Raw genomic sequence first — 15,181 nt, forward strand, 5'->3', positions numbered from 1 at the left:
TAATTATGATTTCCAGCCCTGTGTTCACCTGTCTCTCGTTTTACCTTGTTTCGTGTCCACCTGTGCCTTGTTAAGTCCCTGTGTATTTAAAACCTCTGTCTCCCCTCAGTCCCCTGTCGGTCTTTGATGTTGTTTCGTGGTTGTAGTGTGCATTTTGTATTAAAGATTCCTGTTCTGACGTTTACGTGTGCCTCGATCGCTACTTGCCCTGCGCCTCGGTCCAGCTCTCCATACTGCAACCCTGACACTATGCTTTTATTTATAATTACAGTCTGCTTTTGTTTATGTAAAACATATTGAATGACCTCTATGTATGAAATGTAGCCTGGCGAGCCAGACCCACATTAACATGTAGGGTCTGGACACTCACCGTTCGCAGTGCTCAGTCCGAGGGGCGGGATAATCAGTTGTCTTTCAAATTCCCTCTGCACGCAATAGGACAGCGGCAGCGCTATGAGTCCCATGCGTTTCCCACCAGCGGAGCTAGTTGGCTAGTTCAAACGTTTGCCAACTTAATAAAAGCTTGTGTCACACTGTTCGCCAACAGCAACATCCATCTTATTATGACCGCCGCTAGTTTTTTTTTTTTTTTTTTTTTACCGTCATCTACTTCCTGAAATTTTGGTAAACGATACCCGGGGCACCCAAACACCGGGGCACATGAAATTTGGTGGGTATGTAGCCCCACTAGACTTTTACGGAAAAATTTCGTTTGGTCCCCGGGGGCCACTCCCCCTCCGCGCTGGGCCCCCCGAAACCCAAAAAATGCAGTTTTTCCTAAATAACTACCTGAACCGTGGCACCGAGGATGAAGAAATTTTTATGGTATGTTGGTCTCAAGGGCCCACATAAACCTAGCCCATAATCACTCATTTGTGATTTGCACCCCCCCGGTAAAGAATGAAAATGCAATATTATTCTGCTTTAATCGCCCATATCTTCAGTTAAGAAGTTCAGAACTGCACCAAATTTTATGTGTATGATTAACCTGACATTCTCTGGGGGTATGCCAAGTTTCGTAGAATTTCATCCATGGGGGGGTCTAAAAAATGAAGTTATGTGTACATTTAGTGACTGTACACTCATTGGCCTGTAGATTGTGGTGCACACATATACACACGCACACACACTCACAGGCACGTATACCATCAGTATCGGCAATTAGAACGGCCGATACATAATTACAAATTCAGTAGGATTAAAGGAAAACCAAATATTCATCATAATAATAATTTGGCTGCATTTCCAGTATTGGCGTCCCGTAGTCGTTTGTCCACTAGATGGCGCATCGTTGCAGTGAGACGTAATTTTGTTGGAAGTTAATCTAAAGTGGGTTGGAAAGACACTATGCTTCCTACAAGGACAAGACAGTAGGCCTACAGTAGTTTACCGCAGAGAACGTCTAAGGGTAGGATGATTTCTGCATGACATGTAATTCCCATTTCCTCTTGAAGCCGAAATAAATCTGAGAATGTTTATCGGACATGCTTGTTTTTTACTGCAGGTAGGCTACGTTAATCCTATCAATAGCAGAACGTAGGTAAAATAATGTTACCATTAGCATGGTTGAGTGATGGAGGCCAATTTGATTATTGATGTATTTGTAGAAAACCATAAATGCGTTTATAGGCTACCAAGCAAATTGATAACAGCACTAATTGTATCTTTCGACTGTCATCTCATTTGCTTACCATAACCTAGGCTACTAACAGGAGCTAAGTGAGTTAGCCACAATTCGTTCGCTACGTGATGGTTTTTTAATGGAAAATATATAGGCCTGAAAGATAACCTGTCTATGATGCATCCTAAACACTGGGCTGGGACATTTCTGCTCGAAGTCTCAAAAAGCAGTCAACGTTCATTCCCAAACACCCATATAGGCTACTTCAATCCTCTACTTTCAAAGGTGATTCAAGTAAGGAAGAGCATGGCTCAAAGTAAAGTAACTGAAACTACATAAATTCGTCAAAGTGAATAATTTGTGTCAACTCGCCGCAATGTAGATTTATTAACGCACCCGATCTACATCTCCATTTAAACCAGATGTTTTAGAGCGCACGTTGAGATGTATTCAGGGCAGGGCTGTACCTACACATATTTGTTGCACGTGCTACAAAAATCATTCTTTGCGATGAATGATTTAGTACCAACGTTACACCGGTCAGATACAGTTAATTGCCTATGGCTATATCGTGAGACTGAGGCGCTTTTTGTTTGTTCGAAGTGCGTGTTTAGGGTGTGAGAGGGGAGTCGATGTGCTTTGATTCCAGCTTGGTAGTTGTAGTCTATGCGATTAAAAAACACGTGTGTGTGAAGTATCCAAACAATGATAACGCTTTCATTATGGATGCTTTAGCCACAGACCTTGAGCTACTGTACAGTGGGTTGGGTTCCATTTAGAAGTGTCCACTTCATTCGCCCTTTCGGTGATTCACACAGCTACTTGAAATGTATTACTACTGATATGCATAACTTTTCGCCAAGAGGTGGCAGCTTGATACTGTAAGGTGTAAGCCATTGGTTCCAAATGAGATTTTATTTGGGTCGCCAGCATAGCCTAGTGACAATTTGTGTTGTGTAATAGGCCTAGCATAGGGCCTACCTTATATAGCTTATAGTTTGTTAACAGTCACGGTTTTGTCATAACTCCCTCTATGCATTTTTGCATTTACAATAGCTCTGAAACCGGGGGGCGAACACGTCGCAGGGGGGGGGGGGGCGCCAGTGCGTGGATATCTCAATCGCAAAATTAAACAATATTTCTATCGGGCGCCTACTAGGCTGGGTGAAAATCAAAAGATTGCGTCAAAAGATTGAGCTTGGTCTGGCGAAAGCCAGACTAACCATGGACCTCATAGTTGCAAAATGCAAGGGAACATGAATCAGCATATTATTTGCACAAACAATAACGGACAGTAGCTCTTCAACTTTGCCCGTTAAAATGTGTATGAACAGTCTCGCAACGCATTTCATGAAGGCCCTTTTGGACATGTCAGTTATTTGCTCCACTGGGTAAAACGGCATTTTGTTTTAGACTACTGGTATTTCATTTGTGCATTGACAATAAAGCTGAATATCATATGAACTAGATGACTAAACTTGAATATAGAAGAAACATTCACAAAAATCCGTGACATGACCTCTCTTCTTGATAGCTGTTGAAAACTGCATGGAACTGACAGGGATTGTTTTGTTTAATAATAAATAAATGAATACATTATGCTGCTACCTTCTGCTTTTCCCAAATACAATGTAGCCTACAGGTGTACCTTTCATCAGTCCAGTTGCAATGGAAGGACTGTGATGAACTGCCCTACTTGTGATTGTTTAGAGATTTTAAAGGTTTTATAACAATGCTACAAATGTTTTGGCCCAGAAACAAATCTATTCACCTTTGCAGCGCCAGTAGGCTACTTTGTGTGCCAAACAAGCATACACAAAAGTTTCAAGAGTGGGGGATGGAGTAGAAGATGGAGACAAATTCATTAATATGATTTATTTTCGCGGAATGGATGTACAGGACTGAGCAGCGGTCATATTTTGTACCGCTATGCGGTACATCTAGTTTGTTTTCAAGTAGCAGGGAATTCAAGCCAAACCGTTGCAACTCTGCCATCAATCATTATGTTAAGCCCACCTAATGACTCTATACACGATTTCATTGGCCCGGAGAAGTTTCGAATTCTGGAGCTCACAAGCCAACGGAGAGTTACTAGACTAGCCCTGGCACAAAAATGTAATTTGCTGCCGCTAGGGGCGCTAGATTTCTAGGCTATATGAAATGTGCTATATAAATAAACTTGACTTGACTTGACTTGATATACAGTGGGCGTCGCTTTCAAATGGCCACTTCAGTCGCGCATTATGCGGCGTGAAGCTGCGTGAGACTTTAGTACCACTTTCAGCCACTGTGCGTCGCTCTGCCACTGTACATCGCTCTGTCAGTAGCCTCACTGCCGCCCCTTCTGAAAAAGCAGGAGGCTACCTTTAAACATAATTGTTGTCGAGGAATCCCAGCCTACGAATTCAATAATAAAATAAATCATGCATAATTAAACATTACCTCGATTTAGGCTGCTTGGGTATGGCTTAAGGCCTGACTACACGGTGGTAACAAAAATCGAAATCTGCTTTTGATAGCCTACCGGTGCCGCTCCACAAAACAAAAAAATATCTTAATTTGCTTAATTTGGTAACGCAACTACGCAAATCAAAACAGTGTCTTGTATGATAATTGAGTCAGTATATATATATATATATTGTATAAGTATATATACTTTTTTGATCCCGTGAGGGAAATTTGGTCTCTGCATTTAACCCAATCGGTGAATTAGTGAAACACAAACAGCACACAGTGAACACACAGTGAGGCGAAGCACACACTAATCCCGGCGCAGTGAGCTGCCTGCTACAATGGCGGCGCTCGGGGAGCAGTGAGGGGTTAGGTGCCTTGCTCAAGGGCACTTCAGCCGTGGCCCACTGGTCGGGGCTCGAACCGGCAACCCTCCGGTTACAAGTCCAGAGTGCTAACCAGTGGGCCACGGCAGTAGAGAGGCTTCTGCAGAAAACAATGTTGTTGGCGATTTAATACTATCTAGACGTTTTAACAGGCTCCCCACTAACACAGAACGTTTAGGGAATGTTCGGGAACATTAGTTTATGGTTCTCTAAAGGTTAGTTCGAACCAAACCAAAAACGGTCAGGGAACGTTCCCTAAAAGTTATAACGTTCCCTAAACATTAAGGGAACCAACCAACTGAAACGTTCTCCTGTGGTTGCACTGTCCCTCCACACAACGTTCCCGTTTGGTTGTTTTTGGTTGTTTTTGGTTGATCTGAGTGCGGTTTTGAAATGTTTATTTAAACAAGCTCCATTTCAGTTTTTGAAGTACAGTAACATACAAAATGTTTGCAGTCACTTGATTTAGATCCACTCAAATTATTAGTCTTATAAAAACTAAGTAAGGTAAACATCATTATCAAGATAATATTTATTTTAGGCTTAATATCAATTTTACTAAATAAAAAAAATACTTTTGTGCTTTTTTTACCGTAGGCTATTAGGTGAATAAACTTTAAACAAGAATCTATCAATATAACACTTTTCACAACTAAGAAAATTCACTTCTTTCATTTCACATTTCACTTCTATTCAGTTCAATCAGACAGGCTCTCCCTTACACGTATGCCTACCCCCACGCCAGTAGGGGGAAGACAGCGCCTCTGCTTTCAGGTCATCGATTGAAGTTGATTGTCCTGACTTCCGTAAATGGGCTTTGTTTGAACACGCTGGAAGAAGTCTTGGAATGGATTACACTCATCTTGAATTCGATCTCATGAAAGTAAGTGAAATTGTGTGTAAGTGCAACAGACAGACTGAGGAAGTCATTTGTCCCCAGGGCCATTGAACTGTTCAATGCATCACTAAAGGGAAGAGGAGAGATAGACTTCTCTGCTTAGTCTGTCTGCCTCTCCACCCTCCCCATGTTTGAGAACTGACTGCCCACTACTGCTTTACTACTGTTTTACTAATGTCCACAGCCTAATGTTTTTACTACCGCTTTCCTGCTACACTGTTTTTCATGTTTTTCATGCTATATTAGCACACATGATCAATGGCTTCTGCTACAATAATACTGAATGGCTGTAACCCTATTACCTCAACCTGTTTCTGCACTGACATAGTTTTTTATATTACCTTGTCTACATTATACTTTGCTCTCCTATTTGTCCATATTATTTATGCTGGTCTCTAGACCTTATTATTGCACTGTACTAATGCTGGACTACTTTTTGCACCTTCACCATGACACTCACTCTCTGAGCACCTTACCATGCACACATAACTAAAGGACTACTGTTGGACTACTTTTTGCACCTTCACCAGGACACTCACTCTCTTGTGCACCTTACCATGCACACATAACTAAGGGACTACTGTGGACTACTACTACTACAGGCCCTGTCATTACAAGCGTCTCATACTTTTACATTTAATTTATATAGTATATTTAGTTTTGTTAGTTTTTCTTATCTCCTACTGTCTCTATTGTACAGTGGAGTTTGGTTATATGTTTATACTTATACTTATATTTACCATTTGCTGTAAGTGCATGTTGTGTGTGATGTCTGTATGCTACTGAGACCCCCTGAATTTCCCCTTGGGGATCAATAAAGTATTTATCTATCTCTATCTCTATCTATGTTACAGTTTCATGATGTAGGCCTAGTGGTTGTAATGCAAGGGTTTGAGGTTTAACCTTAAGTCTTTTCACTTGTAGGGCTTTGTTATTTTCCGATTGTGCCAAGTTTGTAATTTACCAGCTAGCACATTGCTCGTTCGTCTTTGTTTGCTGTTGTTCACAACGTGTTATGTTTTGCAACATTGTATGTTTTGTGTCATCGTGTTAACCTGCTCGCGTTGTTGTTACAAACAAGATATAGCACTAGGCTACCGTTTCTTTTAATTAGTTTTAGTGTACAGTCAGTCCTTTTAGGCAAGTAACTCGGTGGCAGTGGTGTAGTCTAGTAGGCTAGTGGATATACTATATGTAGCTGGATATACTGTGATGTAGGCTAGTAGTTAGCTGTAGTGGGTAGGCTATACTGTGATCAACTACAAATGTATCCTAGTCTATTTTAAGTGGGTATACTGAGATGGTGATGCTTTTTAAGTGGGTATAGCCTACTGCATAGTCCTGCGTATGTAGGCTACACCAGAGCCATAGAGATGGCTATAGGCTAATGGCTACACTGTCGGTGGCCATCTTGTAACACAGCTTAGCGGACAGCCGATTCAAGTGAATAGACCTCTGAATTTCGCCTTCAAAAAGCTGAGATCCGGTAGCCTATCTTGTGATTTTTGCTATGGGAAAATAACATGGGTAGAGAATTATTGCACTCTCCCAGGGACGAAGAAGTCTGAAATGTAGACATTTTGCTTAACACCCTTTTGTCCTCTGCCTTCGAGTGGTAGGCTACTGTGATCTTCGGTAGGCCTACGTTAAGACAGCAACTTAGATTTTTGCTACCCCAGACCTAACTTGCAATGTAACTTGTCATAGGTAGTTAGGTTAAAATAACACCCTGATCTCCTTATAGGCAAAGATGGTAGTTTTGGTTCCTTTTTGTAGGCGAACCTAAGAGGTCTGTTGGGAAGCATACAGGAAGGGGCGGAATGTGTGTAGTAGGCTATACACAGCTGCCATACTGGCTTTACAAACTATGCATTTCTATGGATGATGTGTCTCCCCATTAGAAATTCTCTGGGCTACAATGCAAAAAATCAAGTCAAAAGCTGGGCCAAATATCCAGCCAAGAAAATCTGGTTGTGTACAGGTGACTTATTGCTGCAGTACTATCCATAAAAGTTTTCTCTGTATGGAAATACTGCTTTGTTCTACTACTGGCTCACAAAAACTTTGTTCACTTAATGTAGATTCATACACCAAAGCTATGGAAAAATGTCAGCAGCTGATGGACACTTCTAGCATTGAAGCGGAAGAAGATGCGAGCGTCCACAAAAGGCAGTGCAGGGTCAAGTGATCGTAAGTACAGACTACATTATTTACACAATTCAAATATTCTTTTTGCAATCAGTGCAGATTGTATGGTCTTTTACTTCAGATGAATTCGTTCCGCAAGCAAGAAAGCATTCCAGGACTGTGGGTGTGCCTGGAAGCCCTGTTGGGCCATATTTCCTACCATGGAACTACTGACATTCATGTTTATTAATCATGTGACTGTTCTGATGTATTTGTTCCTTCCTGCCTTTTTTTAGGTCAGCAGACGTCACTGCCTCCACTGCCTCCACCACCTGCATGTGAGTTTTTCTTTTTAGCGATTGTTTAATGTAACAGCATAGGTTTATCTTTTGCAAATGTCATGTGCAAGAACTGGGGCTGTATTCACAAAGCCTTTCATGTTACCACTAGGAGTACTCCTAAAGCGCACTAAAAGATTTTAGCTAGGACTTTTCTCTTAAAAGTTATTCACAAAGCCTTTCAGACCTACTCTTAGTAAGGAAAAGTGACAACTCCTAAACTAAGAGTGAGTCTTCGTTGCTATGGATGACATCATTGCTCATGCTCAAGCTTGACTGAAGTGGCCACCTTGATTGGCTGATGATTGTAATGCGGGAATGATTCCAAACACCTCCCTTATAATGATGAGTGACAGGTGACTCTAAGAATGCGTGCGCTACACAAGTAGTGCAAAGGACGGCAATTGCAATTGTAACACAGTTTAAAGGTTGCTGATGTGTGGATGCAATTCATAACGTTTTCTACATAGTTAAAATAAAGGTTCGTACTTCTCCTTGGGACAAGCACTTTTGAATTTTGGAAAACACTTTTCCACTTACATCGGGATTTTGCAAACATTCAGTATCAGAGTCAACAAAAATGAGCCCTTCAACGAAATTGACAAGCAGCTGTAAGTAGGCTAAGCATGCTAAATCCAAACAGTATTCTAACGTTAGCTTTGAGATACTGCTTAATTGCATAACTTAACTTAGTTTAGTCTCTTCAATGTAGCCTATTATGTTGTGATAAGATCTTAGCAGAGTTAACTTCAATGCAGCAGTTTTGAACAAATTTGCGCAGCATGGTCACGATGCTAAGCGGATTTAATAGCAATTTAGCCAGACATCTTCTATGCAATGCTTCTATGTGGCAACAACAATCCTTCAACAATCGTGCACATGCAGAGGAGGGGCAGCGGGCTACGAGAGAGAGCGGGGCGGGGCAAGGAAAGGCTGCGTGCGTAAAAAGCGCAGCTCAATGGCAATGCAAGGATTTGATCTTATATTTAATTTAAATTAAATTAAATTAAACATAGAATATTTATGTGTGGCGGCCGATTTTTATTTTGTGGTGCCCCGCCACAGATTAGTCAATGTATGGGAAACACTGGATGAATAACTGAATAAAAAGGCCTAGCCTAAATTAATAAAGAGTAAGGCGAAACAAAGTAGCCTAGTAGCATAATTAATCATACGGATTGATGCAGTATCTTTGCAACATTATTAAATTAATCTGTCACCATATGCCTATGCCTATACGTTTGCAAAGAGGAGAACATTTTAATTTGATTCACAATGAGACGTATTTACATGTTGAGTGAGTAGTTTTGGTTGTTGGTGGCGTTATTGCATCCTTAGTTATGCCTACAATGGAAAATTGTTCCCTTGCGATTGGAAGCATAGGATTTCAAAACATCGCGACGCGAAATGCCACAAAAAGCTGTTTCAAAATAGGTCTTAGGGAGACTTAGGTGCTACTTTTAGGGAGAAACCCATTGGGACCCATTTGAAGGTACAGGGCCAGATGTACGTACATTTGCGAACGTAGCGCTATCAGCGTCATGGACCAACCGCAGATTGCGAACGCTGTCAGATTCAAGTTTCCGTCGTATTTATCAATCGTTCAATTCTTAGTGTAAACTGCGCCTTTCTCTGCCTTTCTCCACCCATAAACGCAATTAACTAACGTCCACAACTAAATGGCAGCACCTACACAAGCGCAAGTTAACTGATGGCAACATTAAAAAAGAATCAAACGTTTAGCGATTATGAAATAATACCATACATGATACGATGTCAACAAGCAGGGAGATAATGAAGATCATTATTTTCTACTCAAACTACTTGTGCACGTATGGAAGATTGGTCAAATCTAGCAAGTAGGAAAGTTTAAGTGAATGACATGAAAGTGAAAGTAAGACATTCAAATGGCCAACGAAAGTTAATGTTGCTTTTGATAGTACAAAGACTTACAAAACTGGTGCTCTAAATAGCGATTCTTTTGTCTTTGAAAGGTTCTCTTATTGACGCACTGAACTGCAATTTGGATTAACACCTGCTTTTACAAGGCGGAAGTATTTAGGCGCAGAATAGACGTGCGCTTTCAGGAGCAGTCTTTGTACATACCGCGGAATACATAATTAGTCGCTCTTTACTCTTTCCCTCCCATCTTTTTACGCTAAACTCCCACTTTCCCCTGGATCCTCCCATGAATGCATATGCATGACATGAAATACGCAATCTGCCACTTTCAGCTCCCGCAACAGGCAGTTTGCGCTTTTACATCATTGCGGCCTGTTTGTACATACCTCTCAATGATTTTACACGCACGTTGCGAAACAAACGGCACGTTGTAGCCTACAACTGCATGGCAAGGCCAGACGAATTCAAAAGACTGAATCATCATATGCAGAAGGCGCTGAAAAGGCAGTAGCCTACAGCGATGTCGTTGACGACAATAACAGGAGTATTTAATAAATTGTTAGCCAACACGGTTTTCTGTTCATTGATAGCCTTCTCATGACCTGCTGAGCTCGCTATTTGTTGAGCATATATGCCTAGAGAAAATGAAAACGAAGAAAACTCAACTTTGTTCCAAGCTCCTTACGTAAATGCAGTAGACACATGGGAAGAGGATAAGCTTTTTCACGTTAAGCGTTTTAGAATGTCCCGGATGCTTTTGGAAAAAATAAACCATGAAAAAACTTCACTGTTATGTTAGTATTTTGTTTGTTGCTTAAAAATGTTGTATGATGGCCTTGAAGTCTTGAGTTAGCCTACTGAATTGGCTGGTAGCCTACCATAAAGTTTGTGCATGCTCTCTCTCTCCAACACCAACCAGATTTGGGGTACATAACGTTGAAAACAGATAAATGTGTTTATTCGAAGCACACATACAAATACTGTAGGGCAATTTTAAAGTCCGCACTTACGTGACTAGCCTACTTCAAGTATTATCCTACGCACAATAGATTTCTCTTCTTTAGCCTACATAATGCATAGCCTAGGCTACACTTTGTAAACAAAAAGGAGCTGTGACAGGCAGCGGCCGCATATATTCTGCGTCATATCTCGCATCTTGTGAACTCTACAAGCCCCCACCCCTCACTCGACAACCACACGGAGATTCTGTAATGTGCGTGTATGTCGTTCATACATACGTCCGTATAAGGTCAGTATAAGGTCCGCAGGTTAGCATCATATCTGAATCATCCGAAGGGTAGGACCTCCGTTTGACAAACCTCTGCATATACTCCGGAGGTTATATCTGAAAGCGCTTTATAATATGTTTAACAACTAAAACTAACACCATCCATTTTTTCATAGCAATAAGGACAACCATTACCGCATGGCACAGCGAATGGACGCATTTGAGGAGAAGATAGATGAGCTGCTCATGCTCTTAAGGAGCTCCCAGTCACCTCCCTCTGCTCCAGGCGATGACATATTGCTGTCGTCCTGCTCGACAGTCACTGAGCTGCAGGAGAGGAGGAACAAAATGCCCTCCCTCCAGGACTTGTACTCTGGGACCTAAGCGGGCAGAGAACATCACCAAAGACTCCACAAATCCTGCACACACACTCTTTAACTTCCTCCCCTCGGGCAGGCGCTACAGATCCCTGCACACAAAAACAACTAGACACAAGAACAGCTCTTTCTCCACTGCAGTCACTCTCCTGAACTGCAGATAAGTGGGGTCATCCCCACTTTGACCATTCACCTGCCGATTACATACTTTATCATTCCAATATGCATCTTGCACACTACATTTGCACTATTACTTTGCACTCTAAATCACACTCCATGTGTACTTGTATTGGTATTATGTCTTATTTGTATAGTTGTTTTGTATATTGTGTTGGTATCTGCCACAATGTATATTGTTGTCTCTATTGTACAGTATGTCTGTCTATTTGTTGAATGTATAGAGCACCTACCAAAGTCAAGTTCCTTGTGTTAGTATACTTGGCTAACATGGAGTCTGATGTTTATATATATTTTTAGACCTTTTATATTTTTTTGTATTTTGATTATTTTATATTAAAGTTATAAATCCAATCAATTTTGCCTGTTCATTATATCCTGCTATTATATAATAATGCATTACTGCTCATGCAGTTTGAAGTAGTTTAAAGTAATAATAAAATTGGTATGCAAAGGTTGCAATGTTAAGGGAAGGTTCCCTAAAGGTTGCAACGTTTAGGGAACATTATGGGAACGTTCCCTAAAGGTTGCAACGGTTAGGGAACGTTAGGGGAAGGTTTCTAAAGGTTGCAACGGTTAGGGGACGTTAGGGGAAGGTTCTCTAAAGGTTGCAACGTTTAGATAACGTTAGGGGAACGTTTTATACTAACGTTCCCAGAACGTTCAGCAAACTTTCCATGGGAACCAAAATCTACTCAAAAACTAACATACAGGGAACGTTCGGGAACCAAAAACTAATGTTCCCGCAACCAAAAACTAAGGTTCCCATAAATTGTTAGCTGGGCTAGACAACTATGACCCACGTTAATTTGACCTACTTCTTGACTGCAATGTAGTCAATTGACTGCTTGAAATGTCATTTTTATTTTTTCTGTACAATAAACAAATACATCTGCTTTATGCCGCAGAATTACATTCATATTTGGCTGACTTCTGCAGACGCGCAAAAAGCACTGCCACTTCCCTCCCCATATTCCAAGACTAAGATAGTAGCCTATTCAAAAAGTACTTCATACTATCATAAAAATTCGTTAAAACGAATAGCTATTTGCAATTTGACAAAACACTGGTCCTCATTTTGCGCATGCGAGGACGATATGAGCCTGTTGCATTTAGTTAGATGTCCGAGTCACACATAATGTTTGAAAACCACTGGCTCGTAATCACAATAATTTAACACACGACAGTTGGATAGCCGACTTCATCATGTTCCCATGCCTACATTTTGGTGAGTAGCATAGAGATCGTTAAAAACAATAAAGTATGGCTCTCCGTTTGGGACATCGAAAACTTATATTTTTAATAGGGTAGACAACCGTCGGAGATGCTGACTTGCAAAGGCCTCGGGATAACACGTAACACACACTTACATCATCACTGTCATCACCTCACCATTCATACAGCACACTGCTTGCTACAGTAAGCCTCCTCTACATACTTGCTGCACACTGCCCCCCCCTCCCTACATACACAGCACATTGTCTTCAGGATCTTCTCCAACACACATCCTCTACATACTTACAGCACACTGCCCCCACCTACCCACACACACACTACACACACACACACACAGTCGCTGCTCCACTCCCCTCCCGCCCACACACACATCTTCACTGTCATCACTCACATACATCATACTTGCAGTACACTGCCCCCCCCCCCCCCCCCTACATACACAGCACATTATTTCATCAGGAAGCTTCTCCAACACACATCCCCGACATACTTACAGCACACTGACCCCCCCTCCCCCAATACACAGCACATTTTCTCATGAGGAAGCTTCTCCAACACACATATTGCACACTGCCCTCTCCCCACATACACAGCACACTATCCCATCTCCCTTGTCATCCCCCCAACACACACACCAAGACCCTGGCAGTTGGGTTAGCCCCTTGAGCCGTGGATCTGCCCAAGGTTTCTTCCTTGGTAAGGGAGTTTTTCCATGCCCCTGTTGCTCTTGGGTGCTCCTTGTTGGTGCCCCCCCCCCCAATCCCAATCCTCCCCCACCTTTCTTATGCAGCCCTTGCCACTTAATCTACTAAACCCCTCTTCTACTGCACTTTTTACCCCCCCCATAAATGCACAAATAGGCTGACACCAGACATAATTTCACTGCATTTCTTACTTCCAGTAACTATATGCATGTGACAATTAAACTTCCTTGTATCCTTGTATCCTTGTATCTCCACTATCATCAGTCATGCCCCTTGATCAAAGTGGGGAATGAAATAAAAGTTTGAGAACCACTGGCTTAACAAGTTACCTGCAGTCCAGAACACACAGCATCTGTTGCAATAATTCTGATGAAATCGGCAATGATATCGGCAAATGTTTGTTTTCCAAAGTAAGAATTTCACTTCACCATGCACCTTCGACAATGAATAGCTCATTACACTTGTTACTGTTAAACGTAGGCCTAACTGGTATCATTACAAACATTATTCTGTGTCATGTAAGGTCGTTGCAAAATCTAGAGAAATGTGTGAGGTGTTCAGCGGGGGACAATTGAGACACACATTGGATTGTGTTATTACTTGAACATTCCACACTATCCACAGCTGTGGTATCGGGGGCAGGAGGATTACTGTTAGCGCAGGCTTTATATAAAATTCTTCAACAGAATGCCTGCCTCGATTGCAGGCTTGCCCAAAATAAAGGCCTGTGGTTTGCGCAGCTTACAGTAAGTAGGTTAAATAACAGACCCGCCACAATGTGCGGTATGATGATTTTTTACAAACAAGATGTTTTTGGTGCCCTAGGCGCACTGCATGTTCTTAAATAACAATGATCAACAGTAATATTCGACCATTATTTTGTGTAAATGGGTTATGCATTGGGTTAGACACCAGGGGCCATATTCACAAAGCCTTTTATCTTACCACTAGGAGTAGGCTACTCCTAAATAGCAATAAAAGATTTTAGACTTTCTCTTATTAAGTTATTCACAAAGCCTTTCAGACTTACTCTTAGTAAGGAAAAATGACAACTCCTAAACTAAGAGCAAAGATTCTGGAGCGGAGCACTCTAGAATCTTTGACTAAGAGTGAGTGAGTGACTCTTCGTTGCTATGGATGACGTTATTACTAGGGCTGTCAATCGATTAAGAAAATTAATCTAATTAATTACATACTCTGTGATTAATTAATCTAAATTAATCGCATATATATTTTTTGCTGTGAAAGTATTTTAAATATTTAAATTCAAATGAATCACTGAATAATCAGCATTAGTGACATTAAAATTCAAAAACTCTTTATTATTATTATTATTATTTTCACTGTTCAAATAATTGCCATACTAATCTATGATCTGACCTAATATGCTGAGGAAATAAATTCAAAAGTGCTTCGGGGATTTTCTTTGCATTGATGTGCGACTATAGAGTTGATGAACTCCGGTGATATGCAAATTCCTTGCTGCAGACATTGCAGAGGACTTTATATTCAACACTTTATTTTTATGAACACCATCAGGCCATTTTTAAAAAGTAAATGTTCCAATCAATGATCCAGGCAGCACGTTTTCTTCTCTCTCCTTCATTTTACAGTCTAAATTTTACTGACTAGAACGGCTCGGGGTCAAAGGTCATACGGAATCGATTAATCTGCACTAATTTTTTTAATCAGTTATTTTTTCTCAAATTAATTAATCGAAATTAATCAGTTATTTT

The 15,181-nt window shown here is 41.0% G+C and overlaps 1 protein-coding gene across 1 annotated transcript in view; it reads right to left on the bottom strand.

The window, feature by feature from the left end:
• Positions 1-15,181, bottom strand: part of LOC143136730 (butyrophilin subfamily 3 member A1-like) — a 53,742-nt gene that overhangs the window by 35,434 nt on the left and 3,127 nt on the right. The gene's annotated exons all lie outside the window — the stretch shown is intronic.

This window comes from Alosa pseudoharengus, unplaced genomic scaffold (assembly GCF_046254945.1).
Source record: "Alosa pseudoharengus isolate Yale_2024_CS ecotype anadromous, Long Island Sound unplaced genomic scaffold, YU_APseudo_1.1 YU_APseudo_1.1_scf_1, whole genome shotgun sequence".
Classification (NCBI taxonomy): Eukaryota; Metazoa; Chordata; class Actinopteri; order Clupeiformes; family Clupeidae; genus Alosa; species Alosa pseudoharengus.